General features: G+C 39.8%; 1 pseudogene; it reads right to left on the bottom strand.

Annotated features, from left to right (window-relative positions):
• Positions 1–6,246: 6,246 nt before the first annotated feature.
• Positions 6,247–12,174, bottom strand: LOC142427649 (small ribosomal subunit protein RACK1-like; annotated as a pseudogene).
• Between the last annotated feature and the right edge of the window lie 983 nt (positions 12,175–13,157).

Here is a 13,157-nt window from a genome sequence, read left to right as displayed (position 1 = left end):
CTTTTTACTCTGTAACAGATCTTGCTGCATGATCCTTCTTAACCATTTCTGCTTTTGGAAACTAGCTTCTGCTCCGTTTTAGACAGTAAAAGGAACTCCAATCTCAAATATAATTTAAGAAGAACATTTATTAAGTTTTAAAAGAGACAAAGAGAATACAAAGACACAGACCTGTCATTGGATGAAGGAGATCGTTAGCACAGTTTAGGGAAACATTCAAGTCGAGAATCTAATTAAGTAAGATTGCAGTGTTGTACATGAGCTGGACCAGAACAACTGAGATGTGAGATTGAAAGAAATAGAAAAGTTTATAAACAAAAAAGAAGAAGAATCAGCGCAAGGACCAGCAGCCTGAAAGGGGAAAAAAAAAAAAAAAAGCTTGGCTGGATGGTTCCCTCCTGCTTACAGACTTGGGTTTTTATAAGGTTTCATTAATCTGCTGAGCTGTACAGAAGCAGAACTTGCTGTTAAGCAGCGCAGCTGATCAAGCTGGTACAGAAGCAGACTTTGCAGTTGCACAATTTCTTGGTCCAGGATAGTTTTTTGCTGATTTTAAGAACAAGGGGCTATTTTTTTTTTTTTTTAGAATGCTGTAAGGCCTGTGGTTGCATTTTAGGACTGGGGCAGAATGTTTGCTTAGTATAAATGGCTTTACTTACGCTAACTATTACAGCAGCAGAGGAAACTGTCGCAAGTTTATGATTGGTGGAACTTCAGTACAGTATTGTTATAAATGGGACTACAAAAGCAGGGACAGGACCATAACTGAGCCACCTTCGTTGCCAGATAGAGGATTTTACAAGATTGCTCCAGGGCCATCTGACCCAGGCAGTCAGGGCTCAACTGATAAGCCATGGCTCCTGACTCTAGGACCCCCTGGACTGGCTGGAGATTGGTGAAAGGTATCAACTTTCCAAGTTCCTCTGCTCCTGGGAAAATTTAATCTATATGCTTGCTTAAGGATCAGAAAGAATTCAGTGGAGGCTTAAGCTGCACAGCCATCTATATCCCTTTCCTCACTGGAGTGCTAAGACTTTACTCTCTACTACAGCTCCTGAGATTGGTCTCTGTGATGCTATACCTTTCCACTTGGAGTGTGAAGAGCCCCACGTGGGGATGTTTCCCCTAATAAACCTCCACTCAGAGATTAGTTGTGTGAATGGCTCATCTCTATCAATGCTTTCCACCACCCCCTTTATCATCCCTTTTGACTCTTAGAGCAATGCTGGCCCAGATTTAGTGTCCACTCATTTTATCAACAGGGAATTTTGCTTTCCTTTTACATCTTTTGATTTGCAGAATCCAGAAATTATTTATTTTAGGTCCTTTTTTGTATTAATCTGGAGAAATAATAGGCTTCAGTGTCTTGGTTTTGAAAATCCACAGGGTAGTACTTCTCTGTCCTATAGGGTCACTATGAGTCAGAATTGGTATATTTTCATAGTATATGCTCTCAAGGTCAGCACTTTTTTGTTAATTTGCTAAATTTAGCTTCTATATTTTCCAACTTATGCTTAATTGAGTTGGTCCTCAATTCCCCCAACCCCTTCTCCTCACAAGACTGAGTTTGAAATCATCAGTGGTGGGCCATACATCCACATCCTAACAGCTGCATACTTTGACTGAAGGACATTAAGTCTCATTTGCTAACTTGCTGACACTCTCCTCTCTATTTTTTTATTGCTTAAGCTTGCTATTTCTGCATTGGTCCCCAGACCCACCAGATTCAAAATTTTGGTGGGCTGCAGCCCATGCCCATATTGGATACCAGCAGGAAGTTCCCTAGCTGGTCCATCCCCCTAGTCAGTGTGTACAGCTGTGATTGGAGCCGAAAGTGTTCCCACCCACTCAGGGTGTGTTGCTTTATAAACCAGAATCCGAGTGGTGCTTGGGGCCCAGATGTATTGAGAGCTAGCTGTTGCCTGTTTCTTGGCAGCTGCCTCCAGTAAAGCTTTTCATTTGATGCTTTTCAATGTGGCCCTCATTGGTCTCGAGGCCCGGATATAACAGTTTCTTGGAACCAAATTCAAAGTAGGTAAATACTTTTTATCCTTTTGATTGGTTTCATATGTTAACTGTTTCACCTTCAATTTGTTTGAATTTACTGTGCAAGAACTGTGTCCTACTAATAGCTCCTCATTTTAAAAAATTGTGTCATAACTATTCCTAATAGAAGGCAAGATCCAGACATATAACTCATATACAGTAGATATGATCGTATTTAAAATAAGCTACCATTTTCTCTGTGCCCCACTGCATGGTAATGCTTGAATGTTGTAGCCTTTTAGCCAAGTGGTCTTGATAAGAAGCTTATTTTATTCACTGTGACCAGATTGCCATCTCATGGGCCAAAACTGCTTTCATTTCATGTAGCTGCTAATCATTTAACCACTGGATCAGTAGGACTTCTTCACTGACTAATTTAGATATGCCAAGTTCTCACCAGGCTTACATGTTTCTTATTATAGACATGGTGATTCTTAATGAGTATTGTTTTAGTTATTTAATTATATTTTCAACATAATGCCAATGTGCATACATAGACTTGAATATGCTATCATGTTTAATTTTCCCTTTGGTTTGGTACCTTGGAGCTAATTCCATCTTGTGGAAAATTCATGTGTTATAAAGCAGAAAAGTTCCATAGTGTTTCCAGAGTGTCACATTTGTGGAAGCAGATCTCCAGTCCTGTCTTCTTCCACAGTAATGCAGACTGTTTAACCCATCAATCCTCAGTTGAACAGTGCAGTGCAAGCTGTTTGTAGAACCCTTCATTGTTTCTGAGCCCCAAAACTAACTCACTGCCACAAAGTCAATTCTGACTCACAGTGTTCCACTATAGGTGTCTGAGATTCAAAATCTATACCGGAGTAGACAGTCTCGTTTCCTCTTACAGAGCTGCTGGTTGCCTTGAAGTGCCAGCTTGAAGGTAGTGAATGAAGCCAGAATTCTCTATCTCTCGAAATGAAGCAAACCAAGCAGATGCCATCAAATCCACACCAACTCCTGGAGGCTCCATGTGTGTCATTGCACAGGGATGTTGCAGAAGGGGTTTCAGTGACAGGTTTCTCAAAGTGCATCACCCAGTCTTTCTTCCCTGGAGACTGAGTAGAAACAAACGTCCAATCTTTCCATGAACACCTATCCATGTTAACCATTTGTAATGCTCAGGGACATAAAAAACTAAACAAGGCACACATGCTTGCTTGTACACACACTTTGAAAAGTCAGTACTGTGGTTGCTTTTTCTTTCTTTTTAAAATAATTTTATTGAGGGCTTGTACAGCTCTTACCACAATTCATACATACATTCATTGTGTCAAGAACATTTGTACATATGATGACATTATTGTTTTCAAAACATTTTTTTCTACTTGAGGCCTTGGTATCAGCTCTTCATTTTTTACCCTCCTCCCCTCATGAACCATTGATGATTTGTACATTGTCATTATTTTTTCATGTGTTACACTTACCAGTGTCTCCCTTCACCCACTTTAGTGTTGTCTGTCCCCCTGGGAGGAGGTTACATGTAAATCGTTGTGATCAGTTCCAAGGCTGAGTTTTTTAACTATAACATGAGAAACTACACACTTGAATCTGTCAAGTTTCAAGACTCAGAAAAATAAAGTCCTTCTGTTAATTTCCAGCTCTCACAAGTTTCTATGTGAATTGTACAGATATACTGTAACCTAACTGGACTCTACAGTAACTTGAGAATGAAATTAATATCAACTTTAATAGATCTTGAAGTGAGATGCTATATGTAAAATGCTTAATACTCTGAGTTTTCATGGAAGATCAAAAGGCATCCCAAAGATTTTTAAGATGTACAATATTTGAGGAATTATCAAAGATTTATTACATTATTCTGTTTAGCATAAAATATTAGGAACAGATATGCAGTGAATTCAAAAAGTTCATGGATAAATTCCATAACCTTTACCATGGAAGGGTCATGACCTTTTTGAAGGCCTTTTGTGCATTCGTGGCATAAAGGATTGGCTACCAGTAAGCTCCTTGTATTTTTCACTCAGGTTGCGGGCTGTGTAGAAACTATCATATTAAATGGAAAAATTAAGGATGTATGAGGTTGGGCTGAGCATGAAGGCTGGAAATCAACTCACTGTCGTCTAGTTCATTCCTACTCAGCAGCTGTTGAGAGCTAGGGTGAAAATTGCCCGTGTGTGTCCAAGGCTAGCGCTCTTCATGGAGGTAGAACATCTCCTCTTCCTGCAACAGGGATGCACAAGTGAGCAGACATGTGAATCTCCTGTGTAACATGCCTGCATGTTTGTGTCATCTGGGCATGCAACAGCGTTCTTTGGAACTGATAAAGGCACAACACATTTGCCACTTTGCTCTGAGCCTCAACCCAAAGGTGCTCAGTTCCAGCTCCATAGATTAGCAAACCCAGCTTTAAGTGCCCAGAGACACCCACTCCACCAGTGGATTCCAGCTTATAGTGACCCTGAAGGACAAGGTAGAATTACTGACCTTGCAGTTAGCAGCTCACCACAGTTTCCATTAGGGATAATCTAGTGAATAAAAATGTAAATTCCAAGATGAGTTAATCAAAATTTAGCTATAAAAACCCTCTGAAATAAAGTTTTATGAAAATTGGGAGTTTTCAGGTGTTATATTATTTCTTTTATATTATACTATTTTTAGCACTTTTATTGTCAACTATGTGATAAACAAGAGGTCCATAAACTATCCATTCTTCATTTATAGGAAATGAAATCCCTGCTAATACATAGAAACCATTAGGGTTTTTTTGTCCTTCCAGTGTTCTACTGTGATCACATTTCTTACCTGCTTGGAGATTATGATTATATGCCTTTGAGAAGTTTTTATTGCAGTACATTATTATTATTATTATTGCTCTTATAATATGTTTCAATCTGTGTTAGTGCTGGTGGACTAGAGAAACAAATTCATAGACACTCATGTGTATAAGAAAGGTTTATATACAAAAGCAATTGAATATTGAGAAAACAGTCCCAGCCCCAGTCCAGATCAAGTCCATATGTCTGACATTAGTTCATATTGCCCAATTCCAATTTATAAAGTCTTCTTCAGACTCACAAAACACATGGAATGACACCGAATGCAGAAAGATCATAGGCCAATGGGTAGGAAGTCTTGTCGATCCCGTGGCACTGTAAGCATCTCAGTGCTGACAAGGGGTCTCCACGTGATTCTCCAGCTCAGGGCACTAGCTTAGTTCCATGAGTCTTCTCAGCTGCAATGTCTCCCAGGTAGTGAGCAGTGAGAGAGTGTTTCCACCTTAAAGGAGGAATACCAGGGCTCCCAGAACCAGGAGAAGGCCATGCCCACACAGAGGCCTCATTGTCCTGATTGATGGGCTAGACTCCACCCCTTCACCATTAATCTTCTCAAATTGATAACAGATTCTATAACTACCACACATTCAGAGGTTTTTGTTTGCTTGTTTGTTTTTACCATTTGACTATTTTGGTTTTTCAGTCATAATTTAGACAGCAGTGTGTTTTGTCACTCAACATTTTCTACACAAATTGTTCAGTGACATTGGCTACACTCTTCATCATTTGTAAAACATCTCAGCATTTCTGTTCTTATTGTTCTCTTTTAGTTAATCTAGTTTCCCTGCTCCCTTTCATCCTCACCTCTACTTAAAAATAATTGTCCTTTGGTCTCATAGAATTAACTTTTTTAGTGGAGGAAAGTACTCACAGGCACTCTTAAAGTACTCTTATGAGCCAATCCATTATTTAGCTAAAAGGTGACTGCAGAGGCTAGTTTGGGTTCAAGGTTTAAAGAGTGTCTTAAATGATTTTTTTAAAAAGTGTCTCAACTCATTGTTTGTTGGTTTGTTTACTTGTTTTTCTTTTTCAGGAATTTGATATACTATTGGACATTTTACTCCCATTCTGTCCAGAACTTAATTAGAATGATCTGTCATGGTAACCTGCACAATCCCATCTAGTTCTGGTTTCAGGGTAGATAAAACCAGACTCGATAATGTAGACTAGATTCTTCATTGAATCTTTGACTTCTATCTTTCACTTTAATGCCAGTTGAGTAAAGACCAATAATTTATCTCAGATGGCCACTCACAGCTGATAAGATCCCAGACATGACTCTCCAAAGTAGAATGTAGAATATTACACTTTTGGAAGATTGACATATATATATATATATATATACATATATATATATTCATATATTTTTTTTTTTTTTCAGAAAGCCAGTCTTTGAATTTCAAAAAAGCTGTGCCACACATTTCTACCGGGTGCCGATGGTCACCTGCCATACTCGCACGAGGTTATCTGTGCAACCTGCAAACAGAGTCTGGCCATCAGCAGACCAGGTCAGAGAGGTGCACTGGGGTGGTTCGGCCTTGCTGCTGGTGCTGATCACTTCTTGCTTCAGCTCATCAACAATGATCTTGCCCTCCAAGTCCCAGATCTTGATGCTGGGGTCAGTGGCAGCACAGAGCCAGTAGCGGTTGGGACTGAAGCACAGGGCATTGATAATGTCTCCTCCATCGAGGGTATAAAGGTGCTTGCCTTCATTGAGATCCCACAGCATGGCCTGGCCATCCTTGCCTCCAGAAGCACAGAGGGATCCATCCGGAGAGACTGTCACAGTGTTCAGGTAGCCTGTGTGGCCGATGTGGTTCGTTTTCAGTTTGCAATTAGCCAAGTTCCACACCTTGACCAACTTGTCCCAGCCACAGGAGACGATGATGGGGTTGCTGCTGTTGGGCGAAAAGCGCACACGGGACACCCATTCAGAGTGGCTCTCGTCCTGTACGGTGCACTTGCAAACGCCCAGAGTATTCCACAGCTTGATGGTCTTATCTCGGGAGCCTGAGACAATCTGCCAGTTGTCAGAGGAGAGGGCCGCACTCAGCACGACCTTGGTATGGCCAACATGGCAGCGTGTGGTGGTGCCCGTTGTAAGATCCCAGAGACGTAGTGTTCCATCCCAGGAGCCTGAGAGCGCAAACTGGCCATCAGAAGAGATGACCACGCAGAGCACGTTGGGGAATGCCATAGTTGCTCTCATCCCTCGTGAGCTTCTACATGATGATGGTCTTATCTCGCGAAGCAGACAGAATCATGGCGGGGAACTGTGGCGTGGTAGCGATCTGCGTTACCCAGCCGTTGTGGCCCTTGAGGGTGCCACGAAGGGTCATTTGCTCAGTCAGGGTGGCAGCGGGTGCGGGGGTCGCAGCAGTGACATGGATGGCACCGGATAGCTCCGACACCAGCTCCTGCTGCTGTTCAGCGTGGAAAAAAAAGCTTGGATGATATTAAGACAAGTAACCTAGCTATCCCGTGAGACTATTTTATGTCCAAGAAATATTCATAACTGTGACACCCATGTCTTAATCCATAAACTGTGCAGTTTAGTTTTGCCTCTTTTGAGCTTTCTGTATATTCCATGATAAACTGTGTCTGGGTTCTCATTGATTTATTTTCTTCAGAATGCTTTTGAGTTTTTCACATGTTGGTTGTTTTGTCTTTGGTCTATCAGTGTTGACTCATACACAAGTTTCCAATGTGTGATTGGCCCAGGCTATACCTACCTATTGTAGCACTTTAAGGATTCAAGTGGTTCAAATGTAATTTTACTCTTGTGAATGTTACTGCCCTTATTCTCGTCATTCCCTTTCTGAACTTCTGTTGCTCTCTGGAAAGCACTTTCTGGTGAGAGGAAATTGTTGAGTTGAACATCATATCCAAGTTAAAATTTACTAAAAGAGCCGAAGTATTTAATATATTTTCCTGCCCAAAATGTGCATGTATAGTTATTCCATTTGCTTATCTGATGAAGTACTTTGAGGGCTTGTGATCCACGTGTACAGTGATTTCTTAGTTTGATTTTGTACTTCAAATCTCTTAAAACTACTACCGAGAAGACTTCTCATATTTTTGCACACTTAGTTTATTTTTCTCTGACAACTTACAGCAGATTTATAAACTTTGTAAAATTGCCTCAGGATATTTGTATCTTCTTTTTTATTTTTAAATTGTCTTATTTGGGGCTTGTACGACTCTTATCACAATCATATACATGCATCCATTGCATATCTTACTCTTTTTTGTTGCCTTCTGGTAAATTGTTTTGAATGTTAATACAGATGAATTTTTCAGTCTATCCTCTTATGTTTTCATCTTAGTTTTTCTCTGTCCTGCTGTCATTATTTTTTAAATTCCAAAATAGTATAGTTTTACATGATCATAATTATGTTAATCTATTTGGAGTTTATATTTGCATAGGAATAGACTCTCCAAATTAGATAATAATTTGATAAATATCAGTCATTTTGCCTACCACTTAATTCCATATGGTGACTGTATGTGGTTCCAGAGTAAAACTATACGCTGTAAGGTATAGTTGGAGTTGGTTGCCATATCTTTCTTCTAAGGTACTTCTGTGTTGTCTTCATCCTCCAATCTTTTGTTTGGTAACTGAGCACTCAGCTGTTGGTGAGTTGGTACTACTCAGGAACTTCCATTTAGGGACCCACACCTTAAAGTGTGAGTACTTGCTGTCAGAGCCTGATGTGTCATGAATTAGCTTCCCTTACAAATTGGTAGGCCTTTTCTAGGGCTGCTTATCTTTCTCTGTTGGCCTTTCATGTGTTCCTGTATTGATACTTGATTGGGTAATGTGTATAATATATGAACAAAGGAGCCCTTTTGTCCAGTGGGTTACACATTGAGCTGCAAATGTGCAGGAGAAGATGAGTCTGCCTGCTCCTGTAAAGATACACTGGCTTGGGACTCCTACAGGAAGCTCTACTCTGATAGCTATGCCGTGAGTTGTACTAGACGTGATGGCAGGGAGTTATGTGTGGACCAATCCAGGCCTTATTCTTTACCATTTATTGTTATTTAGGCTAAATGCAATTAAATCCACATTTTTGTGGACTCTTGTGAAGTGCAAGAAATTTTTGTGTGTGACAGTTTTGGAAACTAATCAGTTTGTGGAGGACAGTTGCTTTGGAACATGCTACCTTTTTATTGACTTCAGTCTTTTTGTATTCATTTCTTCATTGAAGTCTCAATCATACCTTTCTGACACCATTCATCCTTATTAATATTTATCTGATCATCCTGAGATTTGACTATCCTTAAAACATGAAATATACTCTTTCCTGATCCCCTGTGGTCAGATATTGTCCCCTCCTGGAACAAACTCTTTTTGGCTATTCCCTTAGTTAATTCCATCACTGTTTTCAATGAATTCAATTAATTAGACGACTAATGGCACAAGACGAAAACCACCACTAGACAAAAGGATCCTATAGGCAGATACACAGCATGATAACACAGTAGAAATCAGGTGAGAGAATACCTATGTGTGCCTCCCCTCATTTTTAGGACAGTTGTTTATTCTGGGTGCTAAGTAGACCAATTAACTAGAGTCATTGAAAAGAAAGCCTTTCTTGTTGTTAGCTGCCATCTAGTTTCCTCCAATTCATAGCAATACTATGCACCCATGGTGTTGTAGTGTGTTATGCATTTGGTTGCTAACCACAGGTTCAGAAATCCAAACCCCTAACTGCTCTGCAGTAGAAAGATGAGGCTTCCTACTCCCTTAAGGAGCTGCTGTTTCAGAAACAAACAGGGGCTGTTCTACAGTGTATATGGGATGCTATATGCCAGAATTGGCTCAGTGACTGATTATTTTTTTAATGTACAACAGAACAAAACCATGCACTGTGATCTCAGTACTCTGAATTCAATATGGTCAGCATTTTCCTTTGGGACTGGAATGGTGGCTTTGGGCTCTTCACATATTGATTATAAACTTGAAAGTCCTCATTTGCATTTCTTGTAACTATTCCCTTTTTGGTTTACTTTGTTGCTAGTGCTTCTTCATGATCCATTTATTTTTCCAGTGTGGGAATTTTCATGTAAACTAATTGCTAATGAGCTTTTCATTTGGTGAGTGACAATGGAGCTTTATTTTGCCCTTATGTTGAGAATGGAAGTCTGAGCAACTGAAACCTAAATGTGTTTTTGTTGTTGTTGTTGTTGTTTACTATAATCTTTCTTTTAAACATTTTATTAGGGGCTCATACAACTCTTATCACAATCCATACATATACATACAGCAACTGTATAAAGCACATCTGTACATTCTTTGCCCTAATCATTTTTGAAGCATTTGCTCTCCACTTAAGCCCTTTGCATCAGGTTCTCTTTTTTTAAATGTGCATTTTTAAACTCATCACAGAACCCTTCTATGTTGTTAGAATTTTTTTTAATCAAGCCAGGGTTCATGGGCTAGTGTGTCTTAAAGTGAATGATCGTTGTGTTAATCCGTACACAAGCTCCCTAATATAAATATGCATGTGTTACTGCTTAAGCTCCATCTCTGTTGCATTTCTCATACAATTGATAACCATTTAACATTGTGGTTTTGTTCTTGTTCATTGCTGTGGAGTCATTTTCAACTCATAGTCACCTCATGTGTCCAGGGTAGAACTCCATTGGTTCTGGAATGGTGTGCCCTCTCAGAACAGATTGGTCTTGTTTTGTTTTGATGTGTTCAATGCTGTGTCTGTTTTGCATGGGTGTTAATATTACCTCAATTAACCTAATAATGCAAGAGCCAGATAAATGGGCCTGAGGTAAGCAGTATTATCTGAGATTCATGGATTTTCCAGGGAAATGAGTTCTAGTTGTCTGAATTGAATAGGCTGTTTTCTTTGTTTCCTCTTTGTACTACACAGAAGACCTCTAGATCATCTCTGTAATTGTAATTTATGACTGACAGAATAACCAACTATAGGCATATGAACAGAAATGTAGTTGCCAGGAATTTAATTGTAGACACATGGGCCTGCATGCTGACCCAGTTCAACAAGTTACCATTTGAGCAATACTGAAATTGTGATTAATGTTGGTGACTTTCTTCACCTGTTTTAATTGGAAGCAACATCTGCTTAAAAGAGACAAGAGGACTAAAAGCTAGTGTGGCAAAATCTTTTTTGGAAATTGCTTCAAATTTGTAGAGGCTGAATAAGTGCAATGTTTTATCATGAACTGTTGTGTGGAAGAGACCCTATTGATTCATTGGTTTAATTGATTGGTTGCTGACCATACCCTCTGTGGTTCAAGCATACCAGCCACATCAAAGGAGGATGATGAGGCTGTTTGCACCCATGCAGATCTTCATTCTTGGAAACACTAATGAGCAGTTTCACTCATTGTTACATGGTCAAAATGAGTTAGAATTGACAGCACTACATTTGGGATTTTTTTTCATCGTAAAGGAATGGAATTTAGACTTGTGGAGACTTTAAAATATGTCACCTGATGCATTGCTGTGTACGAAATTCTTGAAAGACTTATTGGATCTATATCTACATTACACTGTCACAGCAGAATTGTAGAGTGACCATGGCAGCTCGTGTCACTGTATGATATATTCAGTTGGCTATGCTGTGAACTGTTAGCATCAGAGTACAGCCTTTTCTATGTTGTTGTTAGGTGTCATCATGTCCATTCTAGCTCATAAAACCTTTTATATAACAGAAGGAACACTGCCCTATCCTGCACCATCCTCACAAATGTTCCCATGTGTGAACCCATTGTTACAGCCCCTGTGCGAATCCATTTTGTCAAAGGCCTTTCTCTTCTTTGCCTCTCTCTCCCTTACTAAGCATGATATCCTTCTCCAGGGACCTTTCTGTCCTGAAAAAATGTGGGAACAAATGTATGACAAGTCATAGAGTTCAGTCCCACAACTGAGAGTCCCACATCATGTTCAACTAATTGCCTTCCATGTCTGCAAATGTGAAAAAATCTTGGAGTGGACCATCTCAAAGCCTGGTGTATAAGTCCTAGGATCCTTGCACAGTTTAACAGTACTATGCATTTAAGTTCAGTCAACTTCTAAGAAAACTGGAATCTAACTACAGTTTCTCAATCAGAAAACAGAAGGGCATGCTATTGTGATACTTTCATTTCCTGCTTTTTTTTTTCAGTATGTAACCTTAGTGTGTATTCATGTGAGTATCCAGGTACTTTTTGAAGGGAGCGGTCTATAATAATTGCATTACAGTAGCTTTGTGTCTCAGAGTGGAAAACTTTTGATGATATCTGTATTCTATTGTTACCTATCTTTCACTTTGCTGTTTCTCTTTTCAATACCATGGCCTGTCTCCATGAAGCTACAAAATACTCAAGAGTGCAACCATACAGTGACTGAAATGTAGGTGTGTAACAGAAACACTACAGAAATTTTCATAATTCCCTCAATTAATCATCTCTTTCATGAGGTAATGTGTCAGCTTTTAGTCACCTAGAATTCTTCAAGAGGATATCATAAATCCAGGGCCTTGAGTTGCTACTTTGTTAGTTCATACCAGAAGTTCTCCAATGGCTAATGAGAAGCTAAAAGGAAAAAGAGAAATTCTGCAGTGTTTCCTAGTTGTTGTTGTTATTGTTTTAATCATTTTATTGGGGGCTCATACAACTCTTATCACAATCCATACATATATCCATTGTGTCAAGCACATCTGTACATTTGTTGCCATCATCATTCTCAAAACATTTGCTTTCCCCTTGAGACCCAGTATCAGCTCCTCATTTCCCCCTACCCTTCCCACTCTCCCCTCCCTCATAAACCCTCCATGATTCAAAAATTATTATTATTTTGTCATATCTTACACTGTCTAACTTCTCCCTTCACCCACTTTTCTGTTGTCCATCCCCCAGGGAGGAGGTTATGTGTAGATCGTTGTAATCGTTTCCCCCTTTCTACACCTTTCCTCTACCTCTAGGTATCACCACTCTCACCACTGGTCCTGAAGGGGTCATCTGTCTGGGATTCCTTGTGTTTCTAGTTGCTATCTGTACCAATGTACATACTCTGGTCTACCCAGATTTGTAGGGTAGAATTGGGATCGTGATAGTGGGAGGAGGAAGCACTTTAAGAACTAGTGGAAAGTTCTATGTTTCATCGTTGCTACCCTGCACCATTACTGGCTTGTCTCCTCCCTGCAACCCTTCAGTAAGGGGGTGTACAGTTGCTTACCAATGGGCTTTGGGTCTCCAGTCTGCACTCACCCTCATTTACAATGATATGATTTTTTGTTCTGATGATGCCTGATACCTGATCCCTTCAACACCTCAGAAGCATCAAAGCCC

The sequence above is a fragment of the Tenrec ecaudatus genome, chromosome 15 (assembly GCF_050624435.1).
Source record: "Tenrec ecaudatus isolate mTenEca1 chromosome 15, mTenEca1.hap1, whole genome shotgun sequence".
Lineage (NCBI taxonomy): Eukaryota > Metazoa > Chordata > Mammalia > Afrosoricida > Tenrecidae > Tenrec > Tenrec ecaudatus.
This window is presented reverse-complemented; position numbering and strand designations above follow the sequence as displayed.